This window comes from Peromyscus maniculatus, chromosome 1, assembly GCF_049852395.1.
Source record: "Peromyscus maniculatus bairdii isolate BWxNUB_F1_BW_parent chromosome 1, HU_Pman_BW_mat_3.1, whole genome shotgun sequence".
Lineage (NCBI taxonomy): Eukaryota > Metazoa > Chordata > Mammalia > Rodentia > Cricetidae > Peromyscus > Peromyscus maniculatus.
In genome coordinates, this window is record NC_134852.1 from 206,187,074 (window position 1) to 206,207,398 (window position 20,325).

Consider the following 20,325-nt stretch of genomic DNA (forward strand, 5'->3'; position numbering starts at 1 on the left):
AGTTCATTTAAATAAGTAAGTTCACTTAAAAAAAAAAAAAGATAAATAATGCCGGGCGGCAGTGGTGGTGCACGCCTTTAATCCCAGCACTCGGGAGGCAGAGCCAGGCGGATCTCTGTGAGTTCGAGGTCTGCCTGGGCTACCAAGTGAGCTCCAGGAAAGGCGCAAAGCTACGCAGAGAAACCCTGTCTCGAAAAACCAAAAAAAAAAACAAAAAAAACAAAAAAACAAAAAACCATAAATAAGAGTTTGCTAATGGGAACTTGTGAGTATTCCCCTTGCTGTTTTTTTTTTTTGTTTTTTTTTTTTTTTACATTGCTCTTGACAAATTTCTTCACTTTCAGGAACAAGCATGTCTAAACCTGAAGGCAAAATTTGTACTGATACTATATTGTAAGTACTAGTTAATACGTTTCTTTAGGGTGTCCTAGGTATACATAGTGTCCTGAGTGTAACTACTTTGTTTTTGTTGACAAGTCCTGTTAAGCCCCAAAGTGAAGGTATAAAACTATGCATTTTCATAGATGTTATTTATTCACCTTGCTTGTGTGGGAAGAATGGGCACTCGGCATTAACTCTAACACTGTCCTGATTTTACTTTTCTGGATTTCTATGTTTTCCATGTCTGAAAACAACAGGTGAACTCTAAAATCAGTTCCAACTCACCAGATGATGCTCCAGCTTTTAAGTAAAGGTCAGATGTCAGCAAGGTGAGGTGGTGGTCATCCAGCTCCTCTGCACACTGAGGCCGGAGGACAATCTGAGGATTGCTTCCAGTGGGAGTATGCTACCCCCCCTCCAGCTCTGGGGATCCAAGCCAGGATTTGTGCACACTATGCAAGCGCTCTCCCACCATCACATTCCCAGCTTTCAAGCTTTATCTCAATCTGCGCTTTAAGGAAAAGTAATTTAAAGTGGGACTCACTTGCATTTCTGTTAAACAGCAGAAATAATTGGAATACCATGAAGTCACTGTTATCTGGAATTGGGAATGACTCATTTAGCTTTTCTTCTTTCCTTTTTGGTTTTTCGAGACAGGATTTCTCTGTGTAACCACCTGGCTGTCCTGGAACTCTCTCTATAGTCCAGACTGGCCTTGAACTCACAGAGATCCGCCTGCCTCTGCCTCCCGAGTGCTGGGATTAAAAGTGTGTGCCACCGCCATCCTGCTTAGCATTCTCTTTTAGTAGAAATTTCAAACCAATTTTCACATTTTAAAAAATGGAGACCTAATGACCAAATAATAGTTACTTGTTCAATACCATACAGGTTATTATCAAAAGCTGTTGAAAGAAAAATCAGTGGCAGAATATTTTCCATATTTTTATCTATTCTTATTTGTAAACCACACTTCCATACTCAGTATGATGAATAAGGTAATAAATGCTCAGTGCTTAGATGAAGGAATATTAAAAACAAAATTTGAGGCTATAATACAGATTCCTGACAGGCAGGGTACATTTTAATAATCTAAATAGGAGATTTATAAGCACTTAAAGTAAACAAAACCACTTAAGTTTCTTAATTCTGCTAACTTGTGAATTTTCACTCAATAACATAGTAACCCTGCTATCATTTTCTAAAATTATTTTAGGTATGTTTTATTGTGTATATAATACTGTGATTTTATAACATGGAAGTATACATTGAAATCTGTCAATAATATATTTTCTGGTACTGAATGCCAGTATCAAAAATTATATTAGAACTGGTTGTAGTGGTACACACCTGTGATCACAGCAGTTGGATGGCAGAAGCAGGCAGATTTCTGTGAGTTTGAGGCCAGCCTGGTCTACATAGCAAGTTTCAAGCCAGCCAAGGCTACATGGTAAGGCCCTGTCTCCTAAAAAAAAAAAAAATCCCCAAAAGTGTGGTGTGTGTGTGTGTGTGTGTGTGTGTTAGAAGTTTCAGGTATATTTATAGGTGTCAGCACACACATAAAGTTTACATTATTCCTTCCATACTTGTAGTAATTACTAAATAGCCTCTCTATGGTTATTTAGTACAGTGACTGGAAATTAAATATTAGCACAAGTTGCTGATCCGTTTCAAGGCACACAGCTTTATTTTGGCAATTAACCCCAATATTGGAAGTAGAGAGGGCTCTTTAAAATTAGTGCTTCTAGCATTTCTCATTGACTCACTCTTGTCACTCCCTTCTCGCGGTTAATTTTAACCTTGACCTCCCACAGCTGTACTGCTTTGCTCAGTCTAAGAAAGAAACTCCCTGATTCCACCCTTTTTTTTTTTTTTCATCTGATGAAGCAACAGTGGAGAGGAAAAACCAAACCCATTCCTTTAAGAAAGATTCCGCCTCCTCTCTTCTAAGCAAGCGCCTCACAGCAACGGTGGAGTCTCTAAGTCACACACTTTACTACTCAGCATTGGGAGAAGCAGCAGCCGCCGCCGCAGCCGCCGCCGCCGCTGCTCCGCGGCTGCAGTGGGTTCCCGTGCAGCACTGCAGAATCCACACCTAGCCAGGGAAGACAGACGTACGTCGGCTCCCCTGCACGCAAAGAAGCTTTGGATCGTCTGCAGGTAAGCACATCTCCTACCCGTTTTGTTCAGGAACCGTGGGAAAGGGAATGGTCGTGGAATGCACTCTTCATCAGCCATGCTTAAAACGTTATGGGAATCTGTCGTCCTTTGGAGGTGGGTTGGGGTCTACAGTTCTGTCTGGCACACGTCCTGTGTAGTGGAGACTATTATATGATATGTGCTCCTACAGTAATTTTTTTTGGCTATGCATAAAAAGACTAACCTTGATGCATGCAAAGCATTTTTTTTTCTTTTTAAAAGAAAACACAGCCACTCCCAATCTCTCTCTCAAACACTGCAGATATTTTTAAATGGCAAATAAAATGACGGACTGAGCGTTTCCTAAATATCATTTTCTTCTTAAGCCTTAGCAAGACTACCCCACGATTGTTGAGGAGTATTTAAAAATAATAAGGCATGGTCAGGATTTTTTTTTTTTTTTAAGAAAATGAGAGATAGTGACAGACTAAAATTTCTCTAGCTTTAGTCCAGTGGAGAGAGAAAAGGAGGATAAATGAATTGCAGTGTGTGCCAAGAATGCGATTCGTTTGCCACACTTCATTTGTGGGCAGAGGAAACTACATTTTAATTAGCACATTTTTAGAGAAAGAGGGGATGAAGATGAGGGGGCTGGCGTGAAGTATTTGAGGGGGAAGAGAGCCTGCAGATGAGGAAGGAAATGAAGTGGCCTGTCGCCAGTGCCTTGAAAAGGACGGGAGATAAGGGTGGAGAATGAAGTTTGCTGTGTGTGTTAGGGTGGGGTTAACCCTAGGGACCAGGAATCACTAGAATGGCGCGGGGAGGAGTGTGCTTGAGGGTGAATTCGTGCAGGGGAGGGCATGTGTGCTGGAGGGGTGTGCAAGTCGTGGGTGGCGGAGGAGAGCGTGTGCCTGGAGGTCTATTTCGAGAATAGGTTGGAGTGAGAAACGTGTCTGGGAGGCGGGGGTGGCAGCCCAGTGTCACCTGTGGAGGGATCCCCAGCTCTGCAAATGAGTGTTGCAAAGTTTGCCTGGCCTCAGACTAATTTTGAAGGCTGCTGGCGGAGCCTAGACTTTTCATCTCCCAAGAGGTCAGCTCTCAGAAGGTTTAAGAGGCAAGGGGCCAAAGTAGGAGTGCAGACTTTGGGCTGGTCCAGATGAATTAAGGGCCCTTGCCCTGCCCCTCAGAGGAAGTGAGTGGAGGCAGGAGGCTCCCCCAAACGCAAATGTGCTGAGAAGAAAATCGAGGCCCCTTCTGTGGGGCACGTGCCGAGGTCCAACCGTAGGGCCGCCCCGGCAAAGCCCAGCAGCCTCTGTGGGCCGCACAGGCTCAATCTGAAAGCTGAGGTTCAGCCTCATTGGGTGGGGGAAGCATGTTCCGACTGGGGGAGGCAGATGTTTCCTAGGCGGAACCCTCTCGCTTTCAATCGGGTTTCTGTCGGGGTCGTTTCCCTCTGCGGCAGCGGATCGGAGCAGCACGGAGGGAGGAAGACCTTGCAGAGGCGCCAGGCAGCCGCCCCGCAACAGGCCCTGGGCCTGCGGAGCACGTAGGCCCCCCACCGCACAGACACTGAGCTTGTAGCCCTGAGGGGGGCCTCGAGGGGCGGGGCCAGAGATCGCAAGGGGCGCCGGGGGCGTGGCCTGGGAGCGCAAGAGCTTGTTGTGGGCGTGGCCTACTGGAAGCGGCGCCTGGACGCTGGGGGGCCGACGGGGGGTGGGGGAGGGACAGAAGGGCGGAGCCAGGGGCACGCTCGTGAGCTACGAGGGCCGAGCCTGTACGGGGCGGAGCGAAGGGCGCTGGGGCGCGGCCTAACAAGAGGCGGGACCATGGTTCCCGGGCCCTGTGGGGCGGGGCCTCGAAGTGGCGTGCTCGGAGGGTCAAAACTGTAGGGGGCGGACCAAGGGCGCTGGGGCGTGGCCTATGGCAGGCGGGGCCAAGGCGCTCGGACCCTTGGGGCGGGGCCTTCGGGGCGCTAAGGGGCTATGAGGGCCCGGCCTGTAGGGGGCGGGGCCGTAGGCCCTGTGGAGGCGGGGCCCAGGGGGGCGGGGCCGAGGGCGTTCGGGGGTAGTTCGGCTAGTCCCGCCAGAGTGTGAGGCGCCTGCCGGTAACGGTCGCCCGGGTGAGGGGCGGGAGGGAGAGGAAAGGCTTTAAATGTTCTGTTTTGAAACAGCGAGACCCAGACGCGTCGGCGACCAGGTGTCGCCGCTTCCTGCTGCCGGGGGCTCGGCGTCTAGGTTCCCTCTCCACGCCCCCTCCCTTCCCGGCCCTCTCCTCGGGAGCTGAGCGACGCTTGGGAGGAGGCTGCGGCTGACCCGGCGGCCGCTGCAGCCCGGAGGTGGCGGAGGCGGGGGCACAAAGCCGGCTGCGCTGCGAGGTAATCCTGCGGGAGCTGGGGTCCGGAGGGGACTTCTTACTGGCTGGCCCGGCGCGGCCTCAGGTGAACCGTGCCCGGGGCGGGAAGGCGAGCCCCGCGCGGGCCGAGGGGCGCAGACCCGGGGACGAGGGGTCGGGGTGCAGCGGTGCGAGGCCGGGTCTCGGGGTCCGCAGGGTGGGCCGCGATTCTCCCGGGTGTCCCCCGCCACCCCCCGTGACGGCGTGGGGTTGTAGAATCCTGTTCTGCCCGAAGCCTTGCTGACCCCGAAGGTGCGCGCGAGGACGGTGGGAGGTTCCCGCGCTTGGAAAAGGTGAAGGAGACGGTGTTGATTTGTTTGGTTTTTAATCCTCCTGGTTTAATAAACTTCAGTCACAAGTTGAAGTTGTTCAACCACTTTAATCAGGGGAACCCTCCCCAGCACACATAGTAGGCGCACTCGCGGCGCGCGCACACACACACACACACACACACACACACACACACACACACGCTCGCACACACACGCTCGCACACACTCACGCTAAACCCTTTCAAGCATACATGTTACGTATTCTTCATTGTGGGGTGACAGCCGAGTTGGCAGCAGGTTTGGCTTCCTGATGTTTGGGGCACTTCCAAGCTCTTTGGAGGTATGTAATAGTTGAGGCCACGGCAGGTAGTCTAAACCAGGCCTCTATTAAAATGGTTAAGAATGGCCTCAGGTGAACTTTTTTGTTGCAGAGATTTAATTGCAAGTAGGTGCCGGTTTAAACTGGGAGTGTAAGGGAAACCACTACATATCCTTGGCACATGTGCTCGTAGATTGACTTTGCTAGAGTGCTGTGGGATTTAACTCAGCCAAGAGGCTTTGGGTGAGGATTAGGAGCAAGGCTCGGGAAGGAATCGATAAGACTCGGGCTTGGGACGAGCTACATAAACATGTGTGAGTTCTTTATGATGAATTATGAGAATCTTAGAGTGAGCAATGTGAAATGGTTGCCTCTTCTTAGAATAGACTCCCATCTACAGCGTGCTGAAAATGTACTCATTTGGGTCTTAGGAGAATTCTAGTGAGTACGAGTACAGTGTAATGTGTCTTTTTAAAATGAAGTTACTTGACCTGTGTTTTTAAGGTATAGGACTGACTCACTGATAGCATTGTTCCTTTTCGAGCACTTCTGGAAAGATTTTAATAGCTAAATCACCTTTGCGTTGTACTTATTTGCTCGGTAACTCATTTTTTTTCCCCTTAAATTGATCAGATTAACTTTACTGAGGAGTAATGTGTGTGGTGGGGGCACTTTTTTTTTTTTAAACAATTCTTTTACCTTTTTAAAGATAGAATTCAGTCTTTGCTAATTTGAAATTGGCCAGAAGTGTTGGCGTGTTGGTAATAGTTGCTTTAAAGGGAAAAAGCCCAGCAATTATCTATTTAGAATGTTAAACATAATTTAAGGAGTTCTTTAGATACTTGGTTATGAGACTTACATACAGTGCAGCTTTTTGCATGTGTCATATCAGGAAATGTTTGATAAAGTTTTGGCATATGACATAGAAGATCACATGACCCCTGAAAATATTTATTTTGCGTGATAGGAGGGTATTTTCAGAATGTAAAATTTAATCAGTGATTAAAGATGAATGAGAAATTATGTTGTACACTTTACTATTACTTTTTTTTTATCAATAATACTTTTCTGGAATGAATGTGAGTTTTAGTCAATGATGTACAATAGTTTTTATAACTTGTTTCACCATTGTGGTTGGTATATCAAACAGAGTAATTATTAATAAGGAGCTACTCAAGCTATGTTTAGAATTATTAAAGAGAACTAATATGCCCCTTGCTGATAACTTGATGTTAAAGGGAAATGCTAAAATAATACATTAAGTAAAGGAAGTGTAGACTGTCCAAAAGATGTGCACAAGTTGCTAGTCTGGTTTGCCATAATTAATAGTGCTATTTTACACTCCTTTGGAAAAATTAGCCATGTAGAACTTGAGTAGGAAAACTTAACATGTCTAATCAATAGTGCTTTCTTTCCTTTTAACTGTAAGCTTAAGTGAAATTATTCAAGTCCAATTTGACAGTTGCTGAACAATCACAGACTGAGTCATGTAACTGAGATTCAAAATGAATGCTTCAGTACTTTCTTCTTGTCTCTTACATTAGTGTGCTCTGGTCTGAACTTAGGGTCCATGCCAAGTATTTATAGTTGCAATTGCTAGGAGATCTTTGGGTTTTGTCATTGGTTTAGTTCCTTGGCTGAAAGCCAAGACAGTTTCAGATTTACTATAGTGGTTGCCTGTACTAAATCTCTGAAGTACACATGTGAGAATACTCATACTGACTATGATTTGGAAGGAGGAGGTTTGTTATTATATGCTAGATGCATATAGAATAGTTCTCGGTCATTTGCAGTTTTGCTTTCCAGGATTTCAGTGGTTTCTGGTCAAATACAGTTTAAAAATAATAAGTGGAGAATTTCAGAGATGAACAATTATAAGTTTTAAATAACTTTATAACAGTATACTATGTTTTATAATTATTGTTATTCCTGGTATGTCTAATTTATAAATAAAACATTATCTAAAAATAACAGAATATATATACCAGTAATTTCAGACTTTTACTGGGGTCTTGGAATGTATCCCTCTAAAATAAGTAAGATATGCTGTAATTATTTCATTTGGAGATGGTAAATTATAGGGGGTCTGTGTGTTTGTGTGTATGTGTCTACTTGGAATTCTGTTATTTTCAGGTAAAATTAATGAATTTGCCTGGTTTTCATTCAGTAAATGTTTACTGAGTACCAGCAATTAAAAAGTATTAAGCAAGAAAAAGAGATTTGCAGTTTATTTTGTTTTACTTGATGTGTCTTAATAATAATGTTGGTCTTTATAGCTAGACAAGTCTCAAAGTTCAAGATTTAATTAATTTTTCAGTTTAAAGCATATTTGAATGTTATAAAAATAACATTTAACTTACCCTAAAGCTTTGGTGTATGCATAGATAATGAGACTCAGAGTCTCAGTGAGAACCTCTTTCATCCTTCTAAGACATTACTTACTACACGTAGTGAAGAGCATGCTAGAAGCCTTAAAGAATGATTCTGGCTTTCAGAATTGTCTGAAGGTCCCAAATGATCGTGATCAACAAAAAGTATAAAATGGACAAAACCTAATCTTTTTTTTTTTTTTTTTTTTTTTTTTTTTGGTTTTTCGAGACAGGGTTTCTCTGTGTAGCTTTGCGCCTTTCCTGGAACTCACTTGGTAGCCCAGGCTGGCCTCGAACTCACAGAGATCCGCCTGCCTCTGCCTCCCGAGTGCTGGGATTAAAGGCGTGCGCCACCACCGCCCGGCCAAAACCTAATCTTTTTGAGACACAGTCTAATGCAGCTCTGGCTGGCCTCAAAACTACTATGTAGCTGAGGATGACATTCTTGAATGCCTAATCTTCCTGCCTCTACCTCTGGAGTGCTGGGATTAGAAGTACATGCCACCACACACACTTCTATGGTGCTGGGGTTCATACCCAAGGGCTTGTGCCTACTGGCAAGCACCCCACCAGCTGAGTCACATCTCTAGCCCTAGTCTTTGATTTTAAAAAGACGGTATTTGAAAGTTTGCATCTTGAAAAGGTAGCATAGATTAATCTTAACTGCGCTAAAATAAACGTGAATAGGCTCAGCACAGAGCTTTATACAGAGGCTGGGTCTAAAGGGAACCTTTCAAAAGGTTTTGAACCTTTCAAACCTTTCACATCACTACCTTACACGTTTACACCTTTTTCAAAGTCAGCTTTAGTTAAAGCCTAGCTGGAAGTGTGAAGACTTACTGATATAAGATGAACTTTGAAATCTGGGTTTCAGATTCCCCGAAACTGGTGGTGAAGGTACTGGTATGTAGGAGGCACATTGGCCAACATTTAGGAATGTTACTTCCTCAAACAAGACTATAGCTTGGATATCAGGTTGTAAAGTTTATTTTTTGAGGGGCAATGGACTGTAGCTGGACAGAGAGAGCAGGTAGAGCAGGAAGGGATATAGGAAGTCACTTGCATTTGGAAGCTGTGGAGTTGGTGAGGTAAGATTAGCTCCTGTAAAATAATTTTAATGCTTACATTATGCATTAAAGGCAAATAGATATCAAAGCAAACATTGAATTACAAACAGAACTTAACTCTGAATAATATGCATGAGCTCGTTATTTTATTGTTTTAGCCACCCCCTTTAAATTTATTTTGTGATATTTTATTCCCCATCTCCAACCAAGAAATACTGCCCTTATATGAAAATGGAGAGGGCTGCACAGACTGTGAATAAGCTTATTCCACTCAACTCTCGGGGCTGTTGGCTAATTACCTGCTATTAAGCTGGAATTCCCAACAATATAGCAATCATTCAAGTTGGAGAAGTTTCCTCGATCTTAGGTATATGCCTTAATTTGTCAACATTATCCTCATCATCAGTGTTAGTGTAGAGTTTTTCCACAGTGGCTGTACTCATTCTGTGCAAGGGTAGTGTTTCTTTCTTTTCCATACAGTATTCTCAACTTTGTTCTCATGGGATGACTGAATAGCAGCTGAAAGATAAATTTACTCCATCTCTTGATGGAGGAGATAGTTAGGCTTACTTGGTATGTCTAAAGAAATATATTTAGGGTTACCTGCCCCATGGAACTTTGAAAAACACTATTTAATCCTTTAGAAATGAGATCAATAACTGTTAGCTTCATGACTCTTCTATTTTCACTTTCTAATTATTCATGGAAAAAGGATTCTATAGGGCCAGTGAAATAGCCAAGGAAGTGGTTGGGAAAAGGCAATAGTGGGCCCTTAAATGGAGCTGTGATTGGGCATTAGAGCTTGATGAGTGGGACTTCGTTGCTGCTCATGGGGCTGGGACAGATTGATGGTGGAAAGGGAAGAGGTTGGAAGAGAGTACAGCTCTCTCTCTCTCTCTCTCTCTCTCTCTCTCTCTCTCTCTCTCTCGTGTTTGTTTGTTTGTTTGTTTGTTTGTTTGTTTGGAGACAGGGTTTCTCTGTGTAGTTTTGGTGCCTGTCCTGGATCTCACTCTGTAGACCAGGCTGGCCTCTGCTGTGCTGGGGTTAAAGGCATGCACCACCACTGCCAGGCTACTCTTCTCTTTTCTTAAGCATTAGAATAGTGTGCTGCCTTGCCTTTTGCTTACGACTTTAGTCATCAGGGCAGTAGTATTCTCTCTCCTAGGGAAAGGTAACTTTTTTTTCCTAGGTTGACTCCTATGTAATTGCTGAAGATTAGCTTCCAGTTGGAGATTATACTAAGAGGAGTTTCTTCCATTTCCAAAATTGACTTGCTTTTTAAAACTCACAGAAGTGTGAAAACCTCACGTATCACCTAACAGTTGGGAACAGTTTTTTTTTTTGTGTGTGTGTAGACACACCTGCATGTATTTGCACATATGTGTATATGCATATGAAAGCCAGAGGTCAGCTTTGGGTGTCATTCCTCAGGAACTGTCTACTTTGTTTGTTTGTTTGTTTGTTTGTTTGTTTGTGTGGAGGCAAAGTCTCACACTAGGAATTAAATGGGCTTTGCCAAATAGGCTAGGCTGGCTGGCCAGCCTGTGAGCCCCAAGGATCTTCCTGTTTCCATCTTCAGGGCAGGGATTACAAATATGCACACACCCCTCTGCTCCGCGCCCCCCCTCCTCCCCACAGGGCTTTTCCTGTGGGTACTGGGATTGAACTCAGGCTCTCAGGCTTGTGTAACACCTTTGCTTACTGAGCCATCTTCCTGGCCTCAGGAGCCATTCTTTATTAAAGTAAAATATCACCAGTGAATGAGAAATTCACATTGCTTTAAACGTATTTTATTTTTACAAAACCAGATCTGCAGTGGTTTTGTATCAAAATGTTTGATCTATTTAAGTGGGTATCAAGGCTTACTTTGTTTTTTAAAAAACAATTTATTTTTATTTTATGTGCATTGATGTTTTGCCTGCATATATATCTGTGTGAAGGTATCAGATCCCTTGGAACTGGAGTTAGACAGTTATGAGTTGCCACTTGGGCACTAAGAATTGAACCCGGTCCTTTGGAAGAACAGCCAGCGCTCTTAACCACTATGCCATTGCTCCAGCCCCCAAAGCTTATTTTCAATTAGTGTTGAAACTAGTGTATTCTTTGTCTTAGTAAATGTTGACAACGATACAATCTTAGTTCCCTAAATACTCTGCAGTCGTTAGTCACCCTAATGACAATGACCTAGTCACCAGCCATGTAAATACTATCACCACTACCACTAAATGGAATAGGAATGGGACATTTTATGCCTGAATAGGAAAATAGTACTTGCTTGCCATAGTAAAGGCTCTGAGAAACTGATTACTTAGTAATCACTTGAGTTAGTGATTGTATGTTGCATTTGATGTATATGATAATCTCAGTTTCCCTGGGCTTTTTATAGGGCTTTGCACATGCTAGGAAAGCACCCTTGGGCTATTTTAAAGTTTCTGGCTTGAGCCATCTGCTTTGATGAGCACATTACAGGAGGAATTTAACTATCAGTTAAGTGCTTTGAAGAAGGAATCTCTGCTTTGTATCTATCACACCTGAATGTCACAGCACATGCCTCCTGGAGCTTGTTTAATTTGACCCCAAAGAGAAGAGTGCCATCTACTGAATGGCCAGCATTAAGTTGAGCAGCATCTACGTTTTCCTTGCAGAACTCAGGCAGTTTCTGGAGAAACCAGGCCTTGCCTCATTTGGAGGATTTGAAAAGCTCTTAGTACCAAGTGGAATTGTTGCCTGCTTAATTTTAATTATGTTTCTCAGCAGGAGGCCTGAACACACAATGAAGAACTAATTCAGCACTTGTTGGAATGCATGGGAAAGAAGAAACCACAAGAAGTTGTTGGATTGATATTAAAAACAGTCTAGCCATGGTGAAATTAATAAACTTAGGTGGTAAACAAATTTATTTTTTGAGGTATTTTTATTAGTAGGTCTGGTTATTGATGGCTCCAGCAAATAGTAATGAAGCTCTCCTTTGTGCTTTTTTTTTTTTGTCTCAGTGTCAAAAGCAGTGATTCCTACTTGAGTAAACTCACTGATTCCAAGAAGGCTTTTGTTTTTTAGTGTTTTTGTTTTTTCTTTCTAATGTATCCTAGCTATCTTCTTTTGTTTTCCTGTCTTGCTGAAACTGTAGTAGCAGGTGTGGATAAAGCTGGTGTTAGTAAAAAACTGTTATAGGTCAGTAGAGGCTACCTGGAACAAACCTGTCATAGCCAGATGAGAAGGAACTTTGACAGTAAGAACTGAAAAGAGGCTTTGAAATTGTTACACTAAGAACACCCTTGATTGTTCTATATTCATTATATAACTAATTGTTACTGTAAGAACACCCTTGATTGTTCTATATTGGTTATATAACTAATTAGGTAGCCATTTTTATCAGCCCTTAAAAACTGCCAGAATCATGATAAAGTATTACATTTATCTGAAGTTTAGTAAGACTTTCATACAAGATTACAATCAAGAGTTGTTTTAGGGACTCAAAACTGTCCCTAAACACCATGTTGTGATGTTCATAGGTTTACACATGTTCTTGTGGTGACTGCATAGAAGATTTGAACCAAGGTTATATTTCTTGTCTTTATTGGAAAATATTTTCTTTTAAATGAGTGAAAATATGGGTAAACAGGATTGAATTTTCACTAGAATCAGGAAGTATTCATGAAGTAGATTTTGAAGTATTCTCTATTTGTTTTTTCTGTACTGTTTGTTTGTTTGTTCCTTTTGCTCTTTTAGTTTAAGCCAACATGAAGAGTTTATTTAGCCATGAAGTAAGTTGTTTCACATGCCATAGCCACTGTGCCTAAAATATATGACTTCCTGGGAAGGGAGGGTGAGTTACTTTACAGGTTTCTGCTGGACTGATTTATGGTAAGGAATAGAAAATTAGGGGTTTGTTAGTTGTCTTTATTTTTATGTATCATTTATTTTAATCTTTGTGTGTGTGTGTGTGTGTGTGTGTGTGTGTGTGTGTGTGTGTGTGTATTTATATGAATACAGGTGTCTGAGGAGGCCAGAGGCATCAGATCCCCCCCCCCAGAACTGGAGTTAAAGGCAGTCGTAATGCAGGTAGTTCCCTGATGTGGCTACTGGGAATTGAACTGGGGTCTTCTGCAAGAAGAGTATACTCTCTTAAATGCTGAGCCATCTCTTCAGCCCTGTATTTCCCTTACTCCTAAATATTTTTAGGTGGTAGAACTTGCAGTAGGGCCAAGATAGCCCATGTCCATAGCCTGAACATCTCGTGCGTACCAAGTACACTTTGCACACCACTAAATATAATACACTGTATGTCATCTATATTTGATAATATTTTATTGAGTTCATGGAGCCATTCAATTAAGAGATTCATAATTGTGTGTGTGGTGGCTTATGTTTGTAAAACCAGCACATGGAAAGTTTAGGTTCAAAAACAGAATTGTGACTAGTTTGAGAATACCCTGGTCTACATCCTGACTGAACAGGACTACTATATTGGACCTGTCTCAAAAACAAACAAATGACTTGCTTACTCGTGTGTGCTGTTCTTGTTTATTTTATATAATTAACCCTTAAAAGACATCCTTATTAGTTTAGAAGGTTGGAGATCATTGTTTTGATATAACTAAAAGCTTCTTTTAAAAAAAAGTTGTGTGTATGTGTGGATTTGTGCATGTCCATGTGGTGCCTACAAATGCCAGAAGGGGGTGTCAGATCCTCTGGAGCTGGAGTTATAGGCAGTTACGGGCTGTTCTATGTGGGAACTGAACCTGGGTCCTCTGCAAGATCAGTTTCCTTAACCACTGAGCCATTTCTCCAGCCCCTAACTAAAACCTTCTGACATTGTAATTCAGCAACAGTCATGCTGTAAAACAGTCAATACTTTAGAGCTGCTGATGGCTTTTCCCTTTTGTATGTAAGGTTTGATGCTGCACCATAGAAGCGTTTAGAAAACTCCATAGATTGTGAAAAGCTTAACTCCTTGGGATTCTGACTTCTGCTGTTAAAAATAGGAAAAGTCAGCAGCAACTATAGAAACAGAATAAAAGATGTTACTTGCTAGTATGTATTGGATGCCAAATGACAGGCACAGAAAACAGATTCTATAGAAAAGAAAACTACATAGAGTATTTAGGAAGGGGGTAAGAGTGGGGCAAAGGGAAGTTAAGATTTTACTGGTTAGAAACACCAGAAAGGATTTGGGAGAGAGATTTCTGACCATGAGTTTTTTTCTACAGCATGATGAAAATTATTTTTAATTGTAGCTCACAATCTCTTCTTCTGTAAGGCGTTAGGAGGTCACACCATACAACAGTGCTGGGAACTTTCCTCCCTAGGTGGTATTAGAATATGGCATGTGGTGCCAGTAGTAATGAAGATCACACAGACATTAGCAGTACTTTCATTGGAGCCCCACGTGAAAATGACAGCCCAGAGGAGCATTCTTTATTCTTTTTTTAAATAAATTTCTTCTTCCTGATAGCAGGATGACAGCAGGTCAAATCAAGAGCATGTAGTGGTCTAGTAGGATAGAGGAAGAGTTTGTTTTTTGTTTTCTTATGTGCACTGGTGTTTTGCCACGGGTGTTGGGTCCCCTGGAACTGGAGTTACAACTGTTATGAACTGCCATGTGGGTCCTAGGAATCAAACCCAGGTCCTCTGGAAGAACAATCAGTGCTCTTAACCGCCATCTCTTCAGCCCTGAGAGGAACATTCTTACAAAATGGTTGAAAGTCAAAATGCTTAGAAAGTTGGCATCAGCAGAAGACTTTAGGAATCCTAATATTCCCAACACTGAATGAATAAGCAGCCTCTTTTAGGGAAGAGGCATGTATTTTTAAAAAAGAATCTCTATTTGTTGAACACTAGAGAATAGTTCTGTTGTGTCTTACTATCATTTAAGGAGGGCAGATAGATGGATGGAGTGAGTTGGTGATATTATGAGATACAACTATTTTAAAATTTTTGTAGAATAACATGTTTTGTTCCAGAATGTCTCAATTGTCTCACTTGGACTTGGACATGCTTATAATTTACTACTTGGAAAGAGTATAACTTTTGAAGACATATTTGGTGTTCTGTGTGTTAAAATATGTGAAGGGTTGTGGTACATCCTCTTAAGATTCTTGAAGGTGGTATGTTAGTCAAGAACACAGATCTTGCTAGTTAGTGGTTTTGGTTGCGAGATAGCCAAGACTCCTCTGATTGTCTGTTGTGAAGATCATGAAAATGGGTCTAGTAGAAGGCAAATGCCACGCAATCCTTGGTGTGGTGTCTCTTTGTCCACTAAGAGGGTATCATCATTCCAGGAGCTTGTCAACTCTGGGAGTTTGAATTCTTCAGGAGCTGGGGGAGGGTGGAGGGATTGGCAGCAGCAGATCCTTTCCAATAACAATGAAATAAGCCAAGAGGGCAACTTTTCCTAAAGCAAACTTCACAAGCATTGTGGTGTATTTTTCCAGAAATGGCGCTGCAGCTCTCATCCTGATTGTGTTGTGCGTAGTAGTGTTTTTCCTCATAAATGTTCCTGTGGCTTCTGTTTAGGTTTCCTTTTTTTTGACCAGCTTGATGCTTCTTTCCATTTGTTCCTGAATTCGTTCAGCAAATATTTATTATGCAGTTAGTAATGTGCTGGCCCTGTTCTAAATGCTGAGGATTCAGTAAACTAAACAGGCAAACCCTTTTAGCTAATAGAGTTGGTGTTTGTGGGAACAAATAGAAACAAATAAATGAACGTTATATGTCATGTTGTGGAGAAATGTAGAACAGGGAAGAAGATAAACAGAACTTTGCGGGGATAAACACCAGTTTAAATAGAATGACCAGTTCAACCCCTCACTGAGAAGGTGGCACATGAACAGAGTTGTAAAAAGAAGGCACAAGATTGTGTGTGAATATGTGAGGAAGAACATTGCAGGCAGAGGGAACAATCCCAGAGCCCTCCCAGCCCATTTAGCTCGCATGGATGAAACAGAATGGGAGAAGGGGGAACAGGAAGCCTCAGGATAGTTTTGAGTAGAGACAGTCTGACATGTTTTTTGTTCTGTTTTGTTTGAGATAGGGTTTCTCTGTGTAGCTTTGCGCCTTTTCCTGGAACTCGCTTTGTAGACCAGGCTGGCCTCAAACTCACAGAGATCTGCCTGCCTCTGTCTCCTGAGTGCTGGGATTAAAAGCGTGTACCACCACCGCCCAGCTGACATGTATTTTTTTAAAGATGAATTTGACTATTTTGAGAGTAGCCCATAGCAGGCATGTGTGGCTACAGGGAGACTGCTGAAGAGATTGATTCAACAAGCTGGGCGAGGAATACATCAGGGAGAAGTGGTGAGATTAGGTTGGATTCTGGATATATTTTAAGGGTAGCATCAACAGGATTTTATAACTGGCTTGTGGGGTATAAACGAGAGAGGAGAATCAAGCTTGATCCTGAAGTTTCAGTCCAAACAGAAGTTTGCAGAAGTTTAGAGAAAGGGTGATAACAGGAGCCTGATCTGAGAGCATTACGGTTGACAAAACTTACTAGTCGTTTGGAAGTTGCTGTGAGTGGAGGGCTGTGCTTAGCTATAGGCTGACTGTAAGTTTGAGAGTTCTCGTGGTTTCCTCTATCCTTTTTTTTTTTTTTTAAAGGATGCATACTCAATCCCTTTAATGACCAGAAGAAAAATTTTGTTGTAGTAAGGGCTTGAAATACTATTATATATCCTTATGCTTTCAAGGCCTTTAATTTACCTTACCCAAACTTTAAATTTATTTTAACTTTTAATGACACTTGGTACCCAAGGATATCCATTTTGTCTATAGGTAAAATAATTTAGTTTTAATTAAAATGCAAAAACAAATATGTCATTGTTACTGTCATGTAAGAATGTTTGTGATTATAAATGGAATAGCCTGGCTGTTTCTCAGTTAGCATGGTTAAAAATAGTAACAGAGTTATCATTATGACCCAACAATTCTGACAGCTATATTCTCAAGAGAACACAAACAGGTTTCCACACACACACACACACACACACACACACACACACACACACACACACACAAAGTACGGCAGTGTTCATAGAAGCATTATTTATAATAGCCAAAAAGTGGCAGCTGAGCATACATCTAACAATTGATAAGCAGATAGGTAAGGGCAGTATATCCGCAGGGTAGATGGCTAATCAGTCGTAAAATAGAGTGGCATATGTGTAAGATGGAATACTATTCCATCATAAGATAGAATGAAGTGCTGAGACAGATAAACCAACCTGTGCAAGTGAAGAAGCAGGCATCAAAGGGCACGTGCTGTACGGGTCCACTTACAAGACGAATTCTGGTGCAGAGGAAGGTGAAGGACTGAGTTCGATATATACCAGGCTTCCTTTTAGAGTGCTAAGGTTTTGGAACTATATAGTGGTGAAGGTTGTAATGTTGTGAATGTATTTAAAAGCCACTGAAATAGACAATTTGAAAGAACAAACTTAATGCTACATGGATTATACCTCAGTTTTTAAAAAAGTGTCAGGAAAATGTGTATTGTATACATTCATATGTCCATAAAAAACAACTAACAATTAATGTGACCCTATTTCTGAAACAGCACTGCTCTCCCACACCCAACTTCATTTAGCTTGCTTTGCTTAAAGAGGTTAAGATGCGTTGTTCATACAAATAGAAATCAAGAGGTGTTCTTGGGAAGTCGTGAGTAAGTCTCTTGAATGCCCATTTTCTAGGGATGACCTAGCTAAGCAAAAGAAAGCTCTGTGATTATCAGTACTGTGGGCTTTGGGGAGCAGAGCCAGCTTATTTATGTTTGTGAGGTCCTAAGTCAATAAAGATGATTTATGTTTTCCATAATTAAAGAATATGGAGCACTCAATTTACAATATTTCTGGCAAGCCCAAGATGATATTTAGCTACTGAAAAATATTACCATTGAAGATAACTTGTTTATAAAGTACATGAAAAGATTCTTTACTTTGTCATATTATATACTGTCTATATTCATATTTTAATTTTTATTACTCTATTCACCACCACCACCACCACTACTACTACAACCATTACTACTATTTTGAGTTCTTTTAGGGTGTCATGTGGCCCGGTTGAACCCCAACTTACTATTTAGTTGAGCATGACCTTGAATTTCTGATTCTTCTGCCTCTAGATTACAGGGGTATGCCACAACACACAGTTCTGTGTGGTGCTGGAGATTGAAGCTAGGGCTTTATCATGCTTGGAAAGTACTCTATCAGCTGAGCTACAGTCTCAGCACTAGCACCCCTTTTTGAGACAGGATCTCACTGTGTAGCCTGAGCTGGTCTCATTCTCAATCCCCTTGCCCTAATCTCCCATATATTACAATTGCAGGTATATGCAACCATGCCATCTAATGTTCTTTTTTTTTGCCAAGATATACTTCATATAGCATAAAATTAACTCCCTAAATTTATTTTAGAAAAAAATAATCCTTATTAGAATGAAACTTTCTAGAAAAGAGGAGTATGTTAATTGATGACTATGACTCCAACTCCAACCTGAGAATTATGCCACATCAAGAATGAAGGAAGTGCATCCAGGCATGATGGCTCACTCCTGTCATTCCAGTACTTGAGGCAGGGAGACTGCCGCAAGATACCGGCCATGTGGCTACATAGTGAGTTCCAGGGGAACCTGAGTTACAGTATCATATCCAAGTAAAGGAAAGAAGGAAAAGGAATGGCAGGCAGAGAAGGGCTGTTTATCCTGTTGAGGAGAGACCTGTTTAAGGAGGATGTGGCGTTTGATTTGAATCTGATAGGTCCATTGGGATTTTAGCTACTAGGGAGGAAGGTGAAGTATTAGCCAAGAGAGTGGAATCCCAAAGCCACATGAAACTCTGGGGTGGGTGTGGTGGGAGAGAGGGAAAGTGGCAGCAGTGAAATTGAGAGCACTCTTGTATTGAGAGCGCTCTTGTTTGGAGTGGTATTGTAGGAAATTTAGATTTAATTCTAGTAAAACCTGTTTTCATCAGTGAAAGCCATAATAGGATGTGTCAGAGATTTGGTGTTACAAATACGGCAATGAAGGGAATGGGTGCTGGCAGAGTTGAGCTTAGAGGCATTTAGAGGTGAGCAGGTAAATGGAAGCTGTGGTATTGTATTCCCCCAAATATTGTGCATGCTAATAAACTTATCTGGGGTCAGAGACAGAGCAGCCACAATATTAAACATAAAGGATAGGCAGTGGTAGCACACGCCTTTAATCCTAGCGTTCCAGAGGCAAAAATCCATCTGTTCAAGGATACAGACAGGCATGGTGACTCATCACGCCTTTAATCCCAGAAAGCAAGTCTTTAATCCCAGGGAGTGGTGGTAGAAGGCAGAAAGGTATATAAGGCGTGAGGACCAGAAACTAGAAGCATTTGGCCTGGTTAAGCATTCAGGCTTTTGAGCAGCAATTCAGCTGAGACCCATTCTGGATGAGGACTTAGAGGCCTCCAGTCTGAGGAAACAAGACCAGCTGAGGATCCGGCGAGGTGAGGTAGCTGTGGCTTGTTCTGGTTCTCTGATCTTCCAGTTCACCCCAATACCTGGCTCAGGTTTGATTTTATTAATAAGAACTTTTAAGATTCATGCTACATCAAGCCATGGCTTTGGTATTAGAAAGGAATGCTAAACTGTTTATGTTCACCCCAACTCATTGAAACTAGTCTTTAATACGGAACGAGGTCCACAAGAGTGGGGTTAATGCCTGTACAAAAGGGACCTCAAGGAACTCTCTTAGCCTTTCTGCATGGGATGCATGCAGCAGTTAACCAGCTATAAACAAAAAGCTGGCCCTCACCAAACACCACATCTCTCAACTTCTAGATCATGACTTATCCAGCCTCCAGAACTATGAGAAATAAAAAATCTACAAACATCTTTTCTGTGGTGGTGCAGAGACCGCCATTAATAACAGGTGGAATGGGAGAGTTTGAAGGAAAAAATTCATGCAACTTGGTGAAGATCCCTACAGATACAAAGTTAATGGTTTTACTCTACTTACACTACTCTTGGCTTGTGATAGAGAAAAGATATAGCAGCTGTCCTACTGGGAATTAGGTAGCTTGAGCAAGTCTTGACGATATCTCTTCCTTCCAGTACATCTTTTAGAAACATGACTATTAATCTATTTTACTACTTTTCAGCTATTTCTCATTGACAGTCTTTGAACTTGTTTTCACTTGTGCATTTAGAAATAGTTGAATAGTTATTTTGGCCAAGGAGTAATCTTTTTTGTTTCCAAATGAAACTGCATCCCCATGTTATACTTTTGTGTTTCATTTTAAACTTTTGGGAAGTGGAATAATAAAAAGGAAATAATTGAGGGCATTAGGTGTTGCAATACCATGTCTATCATGTCATAACTGTAGGAAGTCATTGTGTCATTATTGTTTTTCTTTGATTGCAGTT

The 20,325-nt window shown here is 41.9% G+C and overlaps 1 protein-coding gene across 6 annotated transcripts in view; it reads left to right on the forward strand.

Moving 5' to 3' along the window:
* Nucleotides 1-20,325, forward strand: part of Add3 (adducin 3) — a 116,165-nt gene that overhangs the window by 3,684 nt on the left and 92,156 nt on the right. For 2 of the 6 annotated variants that reach the window (XM_076563284.1, XM_042265154.2), the window contains one exon: nt 2,266-2,538. The gene's annotated coding sequence lies outside the window, so the exon portion shown is untranslated. Of the gene's footprint in view, nt 1-344; nt 394-638; nt 711-2,189; nt 2,539-4,516; nt 4,892-20,325 lie in introns of those variants that run through there. The other 4 variants (XM_076563283.1, XM_042265161.2, XM_042265147.2 and 1 more) reach the window with 4 other exon arrangements.